Raw genomic sequence first — 13,522 nt, 5'->3', positions numbered from 1 at the left:
TTTTACTGTGTGATTCTGAATACTGACCATTACAAATTCTGTAGTACTGATTAACATTTGTCTGAAAGATAAAAATCTGGATACAATTTTGGTTATCTCATTGTACTCATTGTGCTTCAAGGTGATTTAAAAAATCATATGTCTACCCGACTGGTATGACTTTAGAGAACCATTAACTTTTTCTGTCTCTCAATGATCTTATATGCAACACCCTATTGTAAAATCATATTTTTCCCCCATCCACTCAGTGTCAGTGGAGGTTGTCATGAAATGTATGTTTCGTTCTGTAAATCAATGGTATATATTACTTATACTAATGAAAGATATTTCTCAATCGGTGTAGATGCTGTCAAAGCAGTAATTTCGAGTTAAGGAGCATCTCCTTTTTTGTGATGGATAGTAGACCGTTGCAATGCATTTTATCTCCTATTCGGTTTTGTATTTTGTAGAAGACAGACCATAACATACACATTGGTGGGGTTTTTTTTTCCTACAGGGGATGAAATCCTTGGTAGATCTGTGTTTTATTCTAATAAATATTTTTGAACCTAACATGAACCATGTTAATGTTACGAAGTGCTGAGTTATATGTTAACGTGAACGATCTATAATAATTAGCCAGTGACTGTGCTGTTTGCTGCCTTTACCAAACAATTGTCATGCCCCTTCTTGCCCATCACTAAGGCAATATTTTCCCTTAACTCTTGCTGGTGGTTTGGTATAGTTTAATTTGTTGCGTGTAATGCAAGTAAAGCTATGAGTTGTCGTGACTAATTTCTAGTGTTTGGGATAAGTTTTGAATAAATACTTATTTCTACACCATATTTCTGGTACAGAACTCAAATAGCACTGTCCTTTCCCTATTTCTAAGAACAGTCTAGCGCCTTACATAGATCAATTATTCTACATGTTGGATTGTGCTCTTTTAAAAATGTACATACCTTTTTTTTCTGTTTTGCTTCGCAAGCAGTATTTGATGTATGTGTGCTTCCCCGTGGAAGTAAAATGTGCATATTGCTGGACATTGTACTGTTTTTAAAGACATGTCGTAAATTGACCTTCACTACCATGCCTGCCTGCTCAATCTCTATTAAATTGTGAAGTTAATGATGAGTTTCTATTTTTTTGTTATAAATGATTACTTACATAACACCACCATATTCTGTAAACATGTAATGGGAACTGTTAGTGCAGGAAGACAATAGTTTTTTTTCCTCTTAGTTGTATGAAAACAGCAGATGATCTGATATTGGTCTATTATTGGTTTCATTTCATCTACTGACATGAGTACTAAAACCTCTCTCTTAAAGCTATAGTTAGCTCAGTATTTATGGGCTGTAGCCCTTAAGGGCTACCCAACTGATGCTTGAATGTAGATGAACACGGCTGCGACTTTGCCCATGATTTCCATGTGATCCCCGATCCATACCATTCCAGATATGCAACCAAGTAAATTGGTTGGGTTCAAGAATCCTTTATCTGCACGTTATCAAAGATAATTTTCAAAAATATATGGAGACTAACTGCCGCCCCCTCTCATAAAACAAAAAGTGTTCCACATTAAATCTGGTTATTTGTAAGCATTACCCCCTATCTTAACTTTAGGCATCAATAAAGCCAACTGCTCTTGTAATCCTTTCTGTACATTAGACGCACATTTTCAGTTTAGCTATTGTATGATGGCTGAAATTTCCTATAAAGGAATTTCCATTCCTCCCCTCTTTTGTGGAAACTAAAGGAGTCCTTTGCAATGATATAGTGATGAGAAGGTGCAAATTCAGAGCAGGAAATTGAATGCTGTGTTGTTACTACAGATCAAAGCTCCCCTACTTGGTCTTTTATTTAAAAACCATACATACTTAAAGTATTATGTGGTTTTTAATACATTAAATGAACAGTGCTGAATATGTATTCTTCATGGCTTATCTTTAGATTATCAAGATTTTTATATATATATAATTACAAATTTCAATAGATGTTTAACACTACTGGTTTAATACATCTTCATTCCACCAGGGGGTACTCTTTCAATTGAATCTTATTGTTTTCCAAATTACCAATGAGTTCCTATTAACACTTCTTATTTATTTATGCCGTAATTTATTCTCGTCACAGTTTACCAGATGACAGTACGCTATTTGCTTTTCTATGGAGAATTGGTTATATGTATGGCAGTCTATGGTCTATCAGGCCATATGCACATGAAGCTTGATTAATCTCCCAGAGATTCTGACACTACCTGCATATAGTCGTATATAGTACAACACCGAGTGTTGTGTTTTATTTTGGAGATTCTTAAAATGGCCTGATTTTTTTTTGTTTCAACTCATTTAAATATGCATAACTTACAACAGCCTTATGTTTCTTAGCATGGGCATATGTTTTGTTAGTGACTTTGAAGACTTGAGTCTCTCATTCTTATTCTGGCATAGAAACAACAAACGAGGGGCGGCGTTAGCGCTCGACGAAGATGGCCGCTTAAGCCTCTAGCTCTGCTCACTGTCCGACTTTTCCGCCTGTTTTTTTCGCTCATCCCAGCAGATGGGGAAAACTAACCGTGTGGGGAGCACCCCACGATCGTCTGGGACGCGGGACAGACAGTCTAATCCCTCTGTCCGGTCGTATTTCCACGGTCCACCCGACCAAGACTCCTGAGACTCGGAGCCCAAGATGGCGCCGTCTCCCGTAAGCCAAATGAGTGAATGCTCGGAGGAGGGCCTTCGTGACCGGGATGCGAGTTCTCCACCTCCGTTGGCGGCTGGACCATCGTGGCAAGAGGCCCTCAAGGCGCTCCCAACAAAGGCGGACTTGGTGGCCGTGAGCGACTCCTCGCTGGACCAGGCCCTTCGGGGCGTGCGGGCCGACCTCGTGGTCATCAAACATGACCTGAAGCAGCTGGGCGACCGCGTGCTCTCGCTTGAGGAGTCCTATACGACCGCGTGTGAACGCATCGACTCTCGCTCTAACACTCTACATGCACACACGGATACCATTCATCAACTCAGACGACAGCTTGGAGGATCTTGACAACCGGGGGAGAAAAAACAACCTCCGCATACGCGGCCTACCTGAGTCGGTTCCTCCTGACCAGCTTCGCCAGGTGCTGCAGTTGGTGTTCAATTCGCTTCTCAGCCTGCCAGAGGATGCACCGATCCAGTTTGACAGGGCCCACCGTGCTCTACGGCCGAAGGGTCCTCCATCTTCCCCTCCGAGGGACGTGGTGTGCTGTTTCCACGAATACTCGGTCAAGGAGGCGGTGTTGAAGGCCTGGCCCTGTGGAATATGAAGGGGAAAAGCTCTCCGTTTACCAGGATCTTTCCCTGCTTACTCTCCAAAAGCGTAGAGCGCTGCGGCCCATCACAGCAGCGCTCCGGGAGGCTGGCGTTCCCTATCAGTGGGGCTTTCCGTTTATGCTGATCGCCCGACGGAATGGCGCTACCTTCACCCTGCAACACCCGGGCGAGTGGAAGTTCTTTTTGGAGGATCTCTGTCTACCTGCGGTGGAGGTTCCCGAGCGGGAAGAAAATCAGTGTCTTTGCCACCTCTGTTGGATCCGGCCGCCTCCTGGACCCTGCACTCCAACTGACGGAAGAGGTCCCGCCGCAACCCTGCGATTCCGGAAGACACCGGCTGAACCTCTCCTGTCTGCGGCATTTCGGTGGACTAATCTTCACCATGGAACTTTTCCGTGGTGAGTGTTTGTGACCTTCTCCCGTTGAACTTTGCTTTTCCTCGGCCGTCGTCGTGGACTATCGCACTCGATTGGGTATTTTGTTTATCGGCCTTTTTATATTATTTTTCCACTATTTTTCGTTCCGTCTCGGTTTTACGGCTCTCGTTTTACGTTTCGCACACACTACACATTATACACGATTACTAGTGACATGTTTGGCAGCGGCTCCCTCGTGGTCGACCGCTTACACGCGGTGCTTGTTGCCCCTCTCACACGCGACATGCGCACATATGGAATTGATACCCCGATGGCCCTGTACAGATTGCCCTGTTCGGCTGATCTCGACAGCGGGCTCTCAGTGTCCCTCATTTCGGGGCTCACTTCATTTATTTTGCCTTTGGTCTGTCACCCTTGTCTCCTTCTTTCTCCTGTTCCCTTCTCCCTTCAGCCAGTTTCCGTTACTCTTGTTTTTTGTGACTCTTTCTACCGTGTGTGTGTATCCTCTCCCCCCCTACGGCGCCTTACCTGACTTACCTGACTAGGATCCGAGACCGCCATAACAAACTGCATTTCCACTCCCACAAAATTGCTGAGTGTTTCCAACAATATTATTCCTCCCTTTATAATCTCCCCTCTGAAACCCGTCCTGGCCTGGATTTCCATGCTGCCACCACTGACTTTCTGACTGCGCACCTTAACCGGGTTCTTACTGCGGAGGATAGTGCGGCTCTGGAGGACCCGATCGCTCTGTCGGAAATTGAATTCGCAGTCGAAAATTCCCCTCCCGGCAAGAGCCCAGGTCCGGACGGCTTCACGGCCATTTATTACAAAAAGTTCCTCCCGCTTTTGGGCCCCCACTTGGTGACCCACTTCAGCGCTATTGCCAGGGATGAGCCCTTTGACCCCCGGGTGCTAGATGCAAGCATTCTCGTGATCCCTAAGCCTGATAAAAATTTGGACCTCTGTAGCAGCTATCGGCCGATCTCTTTGATCAATGTCGATGTCAAGCTGTTCGCCAAGGTCCTTGCCAACCGCCTCCGCCCTCTTCTGCCTGGCCTGATCCACCCAGATCACGTGGGGTTTGTGCCGGGGAGGGAGGTGCGTGACCAGAGCCGGCCTTAGGTGTTCTGGCGCCCTGTGCGGACTACTCCTCTGGCGCCCCCCCATCCCAAAAAAAGAAAGGAATAAAAACTTGTAACAAAACCCCAATCACTATATACTACGCCAAACATTGATGTGGTCCAGGCCTACCACTTCATTGTCTGGCTTAGTAGTAGGGATGCACCGAAACGAATTCTGGACTGAAACTGAAAGTGCAGCATTTACCTGGCCAAAACCGAATATGACCCCCCCACCCCATAAAAAAATCTAACACTTTTATTTAAAGTAAGTAACACACCAAAATAGGACAAAACAATTAAATAATATTATATATATATATATATATAATTAACAGCAATCACATTCCTATCATGCCCAGGCATACCCAGATTCCAGGATTTACTCACAGACTTGGCATGATAGGAGTATGATTGCCCTATCTACCCCTTCTCACTCCCTTCTCCCTGTCTACCCCCTTTCCCCTGTCTCACTCCCTTCTCCCTATCTACCCCCTCCTAACTATCTACCCTTTCCCTCTTTGAAGTTCACTTACCTTTCAGGAGTCTTGCGGTGGGGGTGCAAGGCCTCTGCCTCCCAGCTCTGTATGGAACAGTATAGAATGATGGGAGTTATGATGTACTTTTAGAGCATAATTAGATCATGAAAAAGACATTGGAAATGGTACAGCATAACACCCATCACTCTTACACACTTACCATTCCACACGCATACCAATCCACACGTATACACTAATCCACACGTATACACTAATCCACACGTATACACTAATCCACACATATATACCAATCCACACACACATACCAATCCACACACGTATACCAATCCACACATATACCAATCCACTCTCACTCTCACTGAATGCTTTCCTACCTTTCCTCTTTTCTCCTTACAGCTCCTTTTCCTTCTCTTCGCTCCTCTTCTTTAGTTCTTCTGTCTTCTTCCGGGTCAGAGGGCACGGACAGCGGTGGGCGCGGCTTCAGTGTTGTGCGCCGGGATCTGACAACAAACCCCGGCGCACAGCAGCTGTTGCCGCGCGGATCACAAGGGAGCGGTATCGGAGGTCTTTAACAGACCTCCGGCTCCCTTGAGTGATTTTAAGCCGGGTTCAAGGGAGATCCTTGAACCGGATTAAAATCACTCAAGGGAGCCGGAGGTCTGTTAAAGACCTCCGATACCGCTCCCTTGCGAGCCTGCTCCTCCAGCGGCGGACATTACTGTCCATCTCTGGAGGGGTGCCGGGTGCCCCCCTGATGAGCGGCACCCGGTGCGGACCGCCCCCCCCGCTAGGTACGCTGCTGGCGGCAGCGGTACGCTACGGTGGCGTCGGACCCCGCGGCGGCGCCCCCTGGAGTGTGGTGCCCTGTGCAGTCGCACACCCCAAAGGCCAGCCCTGTGCGTGACAATACGATCCACACACACCACTCCGGTACCCCTCTAGTTCTGGCCTCGATGGACGCCGAAAAGGCGTTTGATAGGGTCTCCTGGCCCTTTCTATTTCGAGTCCTGGAAGGTATCGGCTTGGGCTCTAGGTTCTTGACGTGTGTTCGCGCTCTGTACTCTTCACCGTCTGCCCGGGGTTACAGTTAATGGCATCCAGTCTGATCGGGTCGCTCTCTCCAACGGTACGCGGCAGGGCTGCCCTCTTTCCCCCCTTCTGTTCCTCTTGGTGGTTGAACCCCTTGCGACAGCTATCCGTACTCACCCAGATATCACGGGGGTCGACGTCTCTGGTCGCTCCCATGTGATCTCCTTGTTCGCGGATGACATCCTGGTGACGCTCTCTGACCCGGGTCGCTCCCTCCCCGCGTTGCTGTCGGTCCTCGACCGCTTCTGCTATATATCCAACTACAAGATTAACCTTTCAAAATCGGAGGTGATGGGGTCTCGTTTAGCGTCGGAACTGTCCCACCGTATTCGCACCACTATGCCTTTTCGTTGGAAGGATGACTATATTAAATACCTGGGGGTTCTTCTACCCGCGGATTTGTCTCGGATCCGATCTCTCAACTTTGATGCTGTCACGCACGTACCGGCACGCAGGGTCGGCGCCGGCTTTCTCCCGGATCCCTGGTGCCGGCGTCGTCTCGGTTGGCTGCTTCTTCGCTCCCCACATCCACGTGGGGAGCTGGGGAAGATGGCGACGGAGCGGCGTCGGGTGCCGAGAGAGGGGCGGCGCTTCTTCATGCCGCTCCGGCACCTCCTCCTTCTGCCGTCTGTGTGCAGGGGAAGATGGGAGGTGACACTGAGGAGGCAAGTGGGAGAGGGGCGGCGCTTCCAGTGCCGTCTCCCTCTAGAGTTCATGGTAAAGGCGGTACTAGGGCTGGATCTACAGGCGTGACGTCATACGTCACACCTGTGATCCCTATAAAAGCCCCAAGCTCCCTCTCAACAGTGCTCAGATATTGAGACGCTCTGTATGCTACATAGCGTCCCAAGTGCTGTGCTCCTTGCCCTGTTTTGTACCTGAACCTGTGCCTGAACCGGTATCGTTACCCACACCTGTGCCTGCGCCTATACCTGTGCCTGCACCTGTACCGTTACCTGAACCTGTGCCTGAAGCTGTGCCTGAACCGGTATCATTACCCACACCTGTGCCTGCGCCTATATTGCTACCGCACCTGTGCCTGCGCCCATACCTGTGCCTGCACCTGTACCGTCACCTGTACCTGTGCTTGATCCAGACCCTGGACTGTACCTAGTAAAGTGAGTCTGAACTACACCTGTTTTTTGCTTCCCTATTCCTTTGGTCGTCCTGCATATTGGGCTCCTTCTCTGAACAGAACACAGACACCTAGTGGTGTCTGACAGATCCCCTCTTGAGCTCCGTCCTTTCTGATCTTCACAAATGGGCCTTCCCTCATGTGTCTTGGTTCATGAGGGTCAGCGTTCTCAAGATGAACGTTCTCCCCCGCTTCCTGTATCTTTTCCAGACGCTGCCTATTTTCCTTCCCCCGCTCCTACTTCCGTAAGTGTCATGGTGCCTTTCTCCGTTACATTTGGAGGGGCAAACCGCCTAGACTTTCTTTCTCTTACCTGACGAGACCTAAGACGTCGGGAGGGATGGGCCTTCCCAACATGGAGCGTTGGTCTGTTGGTGCGCGCCGTCTCTGGGTGTCTGTAGAGGCTGCTGCGTTATCCTATCCGATTGCCGCTCTCCCTTGGATTGCTAACCCTCAGCGCTGTATCTCTCACGCCCCACATCCCTTGATTGGCCCCACCCTAAAAGCCTTGGGGCATGCTGTGCGGGCTGGTGGTCTCGTGTCCAACCCCTCCCCCCTGTTTCCCATCGCAGGGCACCCAGATTTCGCTCCGGGTCATGACCCGGCCCGTCTGGCGCCCTTCACGCCTGCGGGCATCTCCACTCTACGAGTATGCCACGTGACGAGGGGCCCTGTCCTTAAGCCTTTGACGGAGTTAGCGGGGACCGCGACTAACTCCTTCATGTCTCTTTTTCTATACCACCAACTCAAACACTTCCTTTCCTCCACCGGGGCCCTGTGTGGGGGCACTTGCCCCCCCACTGTTTTTGACCAACTATGCCTTGAGGCGAATGAGCCTCCACACCAGCTCTCTGCCTTGTACGCTATCCTGCTTACCCCGGTGGTCGTCACCAAACCCTATTATTTCAGCCTTTGGGAGAACGATCTGGGCCTATCTTTCTCACTGGAGGATTGGGAGAGGATGCTTATGATTGTTCACAAAGGGGCCGTGTCTAGCAGAGTTCAGGAAACCCTTTTCAAAATAGTAACCCGATGGTATAAGGTGCCCCTGGATTTACATAGGTTTCTGCCTCAAATCCCCCCCGACGTGCTGGCGTTGTAACTCCCATCCGGGCTCCCTCTTCCACATCTGGTGGGATTGTCCTGTTATTAAGCCCTTTTGGGACAAGGTAGCCAAGGTTATTCGGGAGGTGTCTGACCCTACAACTCCCCTTACACTACAACTCGGTCCCGTATCATACCTATAAGGGCTCAATCAAGTTCCATTTGATTAACGCCGCGCTCACTACCCTTCCCCGCTCCTGGAATTCCGTCGTTCCCCCCTCTATATCTGCCTGGTTCCGCCAAGTGGAATTTATCTACCAGATGGAGGTCCTCTCGAGTGCCTAAATGGGCCAGGACCATACGGTGGAGCTTAAGTGGTTTTATTGGCGCTCATTTATATCCTCCCTGGATGATCGCCCGGACCCCCCTCTGACCTGAGTCTTTGAATGTTCCTTCCCTCCACATTCGGTCTCTGAATTGATCTGTTTTGCTTTTTCTTTTTTATTCCTTTTTATCTGCACGCCACACAGGTTTCGTTTTTGTTTTGGTTCAATTTGTTCCACTATGTACCCACCTTACCGGGGTCTTATGACTCGATTCTGCTACCGATAGGTCCTCGCATATCTCGGAGCTCGTTGCTCTCTCTGTGTATTTGTCTTGTTGCAACATGTCTGTTACACGAATTTACCTGCTCTTACCTGCAAATGTAACCATTTAATATTTGGCACTCTGTTGTGATATCCTCTCAGGACTGTCGCTCTTATTGTGGTGCTCACTGCCTACCTCGTTTGTGCCTTACTTTTGCTGTGATGCTGTGTACTGTCATGTTTTTCTTTCAATAAACGGAGAATTGAGAAAAAAAAGAAACAACAAACGTAAATCGCCCCCAGTTGCCAGGCTCACATCATGGTTGTACGTTTTCATGCCAGGCAGCTGTCCTAGATCTCTTGAATGAATTTAGGGTTGGGTGTTTGTACCAAACCTATTGCCAGTTCTGGATCCTGCACAAGGCAACCTATGAATATGTCCAAAGTACTTGGGGGAACCAGCCACACAAGACGGTTATTCCCCCCTCCCCCAATATCGGTGCACTCGAAATTTGTGTGGCTACAATGGCAAATTCTTTTTTCAATATGGGTGTAAAGTGGGTCAACTGAATATCACATGCAAACCCTGCATTTCAATTGTAGATCAAATGAGAATTACATGGTAACAGCGATCAACTAAATAACGTGCAAAAACCTGCATTGCAGGTGTAGATCAAATGAAAATGACATGGACACATAGAGATTAACTGAATAGCACATGCAAACCCTCCATTGTAGGTGTAGATAAACTGGGAAACATAGATTAACAAAACAAAATCTACAATGTTAATAATAAAGATTGTATGCATGTGTAAGTGTATGGTGTTGGAGTGTGTATGTATGTCCAATTGGACGGTGTTGAAGTGGCTGTGTATATGCATGTGCAAGTGTTTGGTGTTTTCCAAATTGTCTTGGCATGCTGAAGGGGACATACCAAGATTTTTGGAGAATACTATGCTTTGTGCTAACAGCAATCGCACTCATTTTATACCTAGGCAACCAGTAAATGCTGGAACCTAGGCATGATGGGGCTGTGGTTGCTGTTAGCAATCACACTCCTATCATGCCAAGTCAGCCAGTACATGCTGGTACAGGGTGGCTATAAGTGATGTGCAGACCCCATACTGCTGGCAGCATCAATACACAAGGGGGGCAGCTAGCCAGGTTTCAGCATGTATTGGCTGACTTGGCATGATAGGAGTGTGATTGCTAACAGCTATTGCTATCACACACTCATTCATTCACAGATTCATTCCCTCAATCACGCATACTCATTCAAATACCCTCTCCACCCCCTTACCTGCACTGTAGCTCCTCGATGCCGCTCACAGACTTCAGCAGGGGGCGCGGCCTCCCTCTGCATTCTCTTGTACTGCACAGAGGAAGCAGGACTGGAGCAGAGTCATGTGATGTCACGTGAACTCTGCTGGATTCCGCTTCCTCTGTGCAGTACAAAAGACCCTCCCACAGGTAAGTAGCAGGGCTGCGGGATATTGTGATCCCGGTTGCCCTGGCTGCCAATCTCACGCGGGCCGCACCTCAAGGTGCCGCGGGCCACATGTTGGATGCCCCTGCTCTAGATTGTAAACTCGTTTGAGCAGGGCCCTCCTCACCGGTTGTCTCTGTAAGTCAATTTGTTATGTTACATGCTACTTGTTATGTCCTGTCCACCCATTGTACAGCACTACAGAATTTGATGGCGCTATATAAAACAATAAATAATAATAATATAACAAAACAATTGAACTTACAGAAACAATAGGTAAGGAAGACTCTGCATATAAAAGTCCATTGTGGCCTGAGATACAATGTAAGAATGTAAACTGCTCCACCAAACATAATAGAAGGATAAAAATTGAAAAGAAGACGTGTTTATATCTTGCCATGGTTGGTAAATAGGAATAAATGCAAAAAGCCAATTTCATATCAAAATGCATTGCTATGCTAATGGCAATGTAATAAGTTTGTCTTTTATTCATATCTAATTCAATTTATCAAAAGAAAATGTACACTCGGACAGAGCACTGTATACACGCAGGAGGTGTTATGGATAAAACCTGTTTCTAATTCAATGACTAGATCTCTACTTTGGTTGCTATGGTGATCAGACCACTTTTCAAACTTCCTGATCCTGATCAATGTTAATAGCTACTAATAACTACTAATTCTTTTTAAATCTGGCTCTTTTTTTTGTTTTTTGCCGGTCCCTACTAGATTGAAATATGCTGCAACGTTTTAATGTCCCACTTACATCTCCATATAACACATTTGGCATGCTATATAAAAGATATACAATATGTAACAATTTATAACATAACAGACATATCTAAGGCTCAGAAAGTAGAATGTGGTTTAAACAGAACACATTTTAGAATGTTTGTACAGACGGATTAACGTTCTTATACGGTATTATAATAGCGCATTCTTTTTAATTGTTCTCTATGTAGCACAAGAAAATACTGCATTGTATTTTTTAGCCTATTATGCAAAACTATAGAAAGGAAGGTTATTTTTGTTTATAAAATTGTTTGTTTACAAGCAACCAAAATGTAATACAGAGAATTATTGTTTATTTTTAAAAAATGTGTAAATATTTCCAGAGATACCTGTGTTTGAGTGTTTATATATGTGTTTATAGATAAATAATTAGACTATTTTTCAGTACACATGCCACTTCATTCCCCTAATGTTTGGGCAATCCTGAGAATTCCTATTGATCCTTTTAAAATCAGTAATAAATATGGGATCCAAGAACATGGCTTGTTTTTGTGAAGGAACACTTCAACATTTAAGGGGTGGCAACTAATGGGTAAAATCACGCCACACCACCATCAGGCCATTTCATCTATTCATGAAACCAGAGGGCGGGCTGAATTATGGAAGTTTAGTCCAGCCCCTGTGTCCTTATCCCCGAAGGCACACGCATTATTAACCACCCGAATACTCAACAATAACCTAACGTTTCCCACGGTTCCGTCTTCTGAATAGTATTGCATTAACAGAGGGAAAGTGGGTGTGCTGGACTTTATGAATGAATTTGAATTATAATGAATATTTTAGAAAAGCTGATCTTCTGTTGTAGGTAAAGATGAAGTGTACTATTAAATTATTCAGAAAATAATAAACAATTGCAACAACACAGTATGCAAACATATATACACAATGTCAATTCTATTACTTTTAACCTTCAATTTTTGGTAATGTAATATGTATTTTTGACTCATTTTTGTTTTAAAATACATCAGGCAGCATGTTCATAAGAAACATCATGTGATGGAATTTCAGCCTGAGAAAGCTACATATTTGAGCTGCTACAAATATCTGGTGGAATTTGGCCCAAACATTCCGATCCCCTCCCTCCCCCCTTTTATTACATGTCCAAAGTACTTTTTGCTGCCCTTAGAGAAGTTGACATCCATTGTTTCCATTGTATAAAACAACAAAAGAACGTATTGATCAAAGATATGGGGCCCACCACCAGCCAAAAGAATTTATAATTTGACCACCCAACTCGAGGCTTTCAAACTATGAACAACTATAATTTTATCTTGACTACATAAAGATAAATAATAAAAATAAGCATAATTTGTGATTTTTATAGCACTTTTCTCCCTGTGAGACTCTAAGCACTTTACAAATATATAAACAAACACATAAATTAAGAGTTTCTAATGAGCTGACTAAATGCCTGATTAAAAAAAAAAAGCTTTTTGTAAAGGTTTGTACTGATGATGCCTCTCTGACTGAGCACAGTAAAGTTCCAGAGTATGGAGGCAGCATGGCTAAATGCCCGGAACCTGAATTTGTCTTTATTCTAGGCACTAACAGGAGGGACAGGGATATAACTAGAAATCACAGGGCCCCAGTGTGAAAATTGCCTGGGGCCCCCCAACTTCACCAATCAACATGTTCCACAATGCCAGCTTTGTCCCAAGCAGCTTAATAGTGCCTACAAAAAGCCTGCCTGTTCCAGCTTGTCAGGGCCCCCAAACACCTTGTCTGTGCCATATTTGCCGCTTACCCCTCCTCCAGCATACACATATATAGGGCACACATATGTAAAGAATTTACACACGCTAACACACACTTACTCATACTCTCTAACACACACATACACACTCATTCTAACACACTCAATCTCACACCATTTACACATACATGCTCACACACATTTACACATACACATATATGCTCACTTACACATCCACATCCATGCTCACACACTTATACATTCACATGCATGCTCACACACACTTATACATCCACATCCATGGTCACATACACTTATAGATAGACATGCATGATTACATACACTTATACATACACTTCCATGCTCACATACACTCATCCATAGACATGCAGATTACATTACTAAG

Source organism: Sceloporus occidentalis, unplaced genomic scaffold, assembly GCF_023333645.1.
Source record: "Sceloporus occidentalis isolate IW3139 unplaced genomic scaffold, rSceOcc1.0.p SCAF_30, whole genome shotgun sequence".
Classification (NCBI taxonomy): domain Eukaryota; kingdom Metazoa; phylum Chordata; class Lepidosauria; order Squamata; family Phrynosomatidae; genus Sceloporus; species Sceloporus occidentalis.
This window is presented reverse-complemented; position numbering follows the sequence as displayed.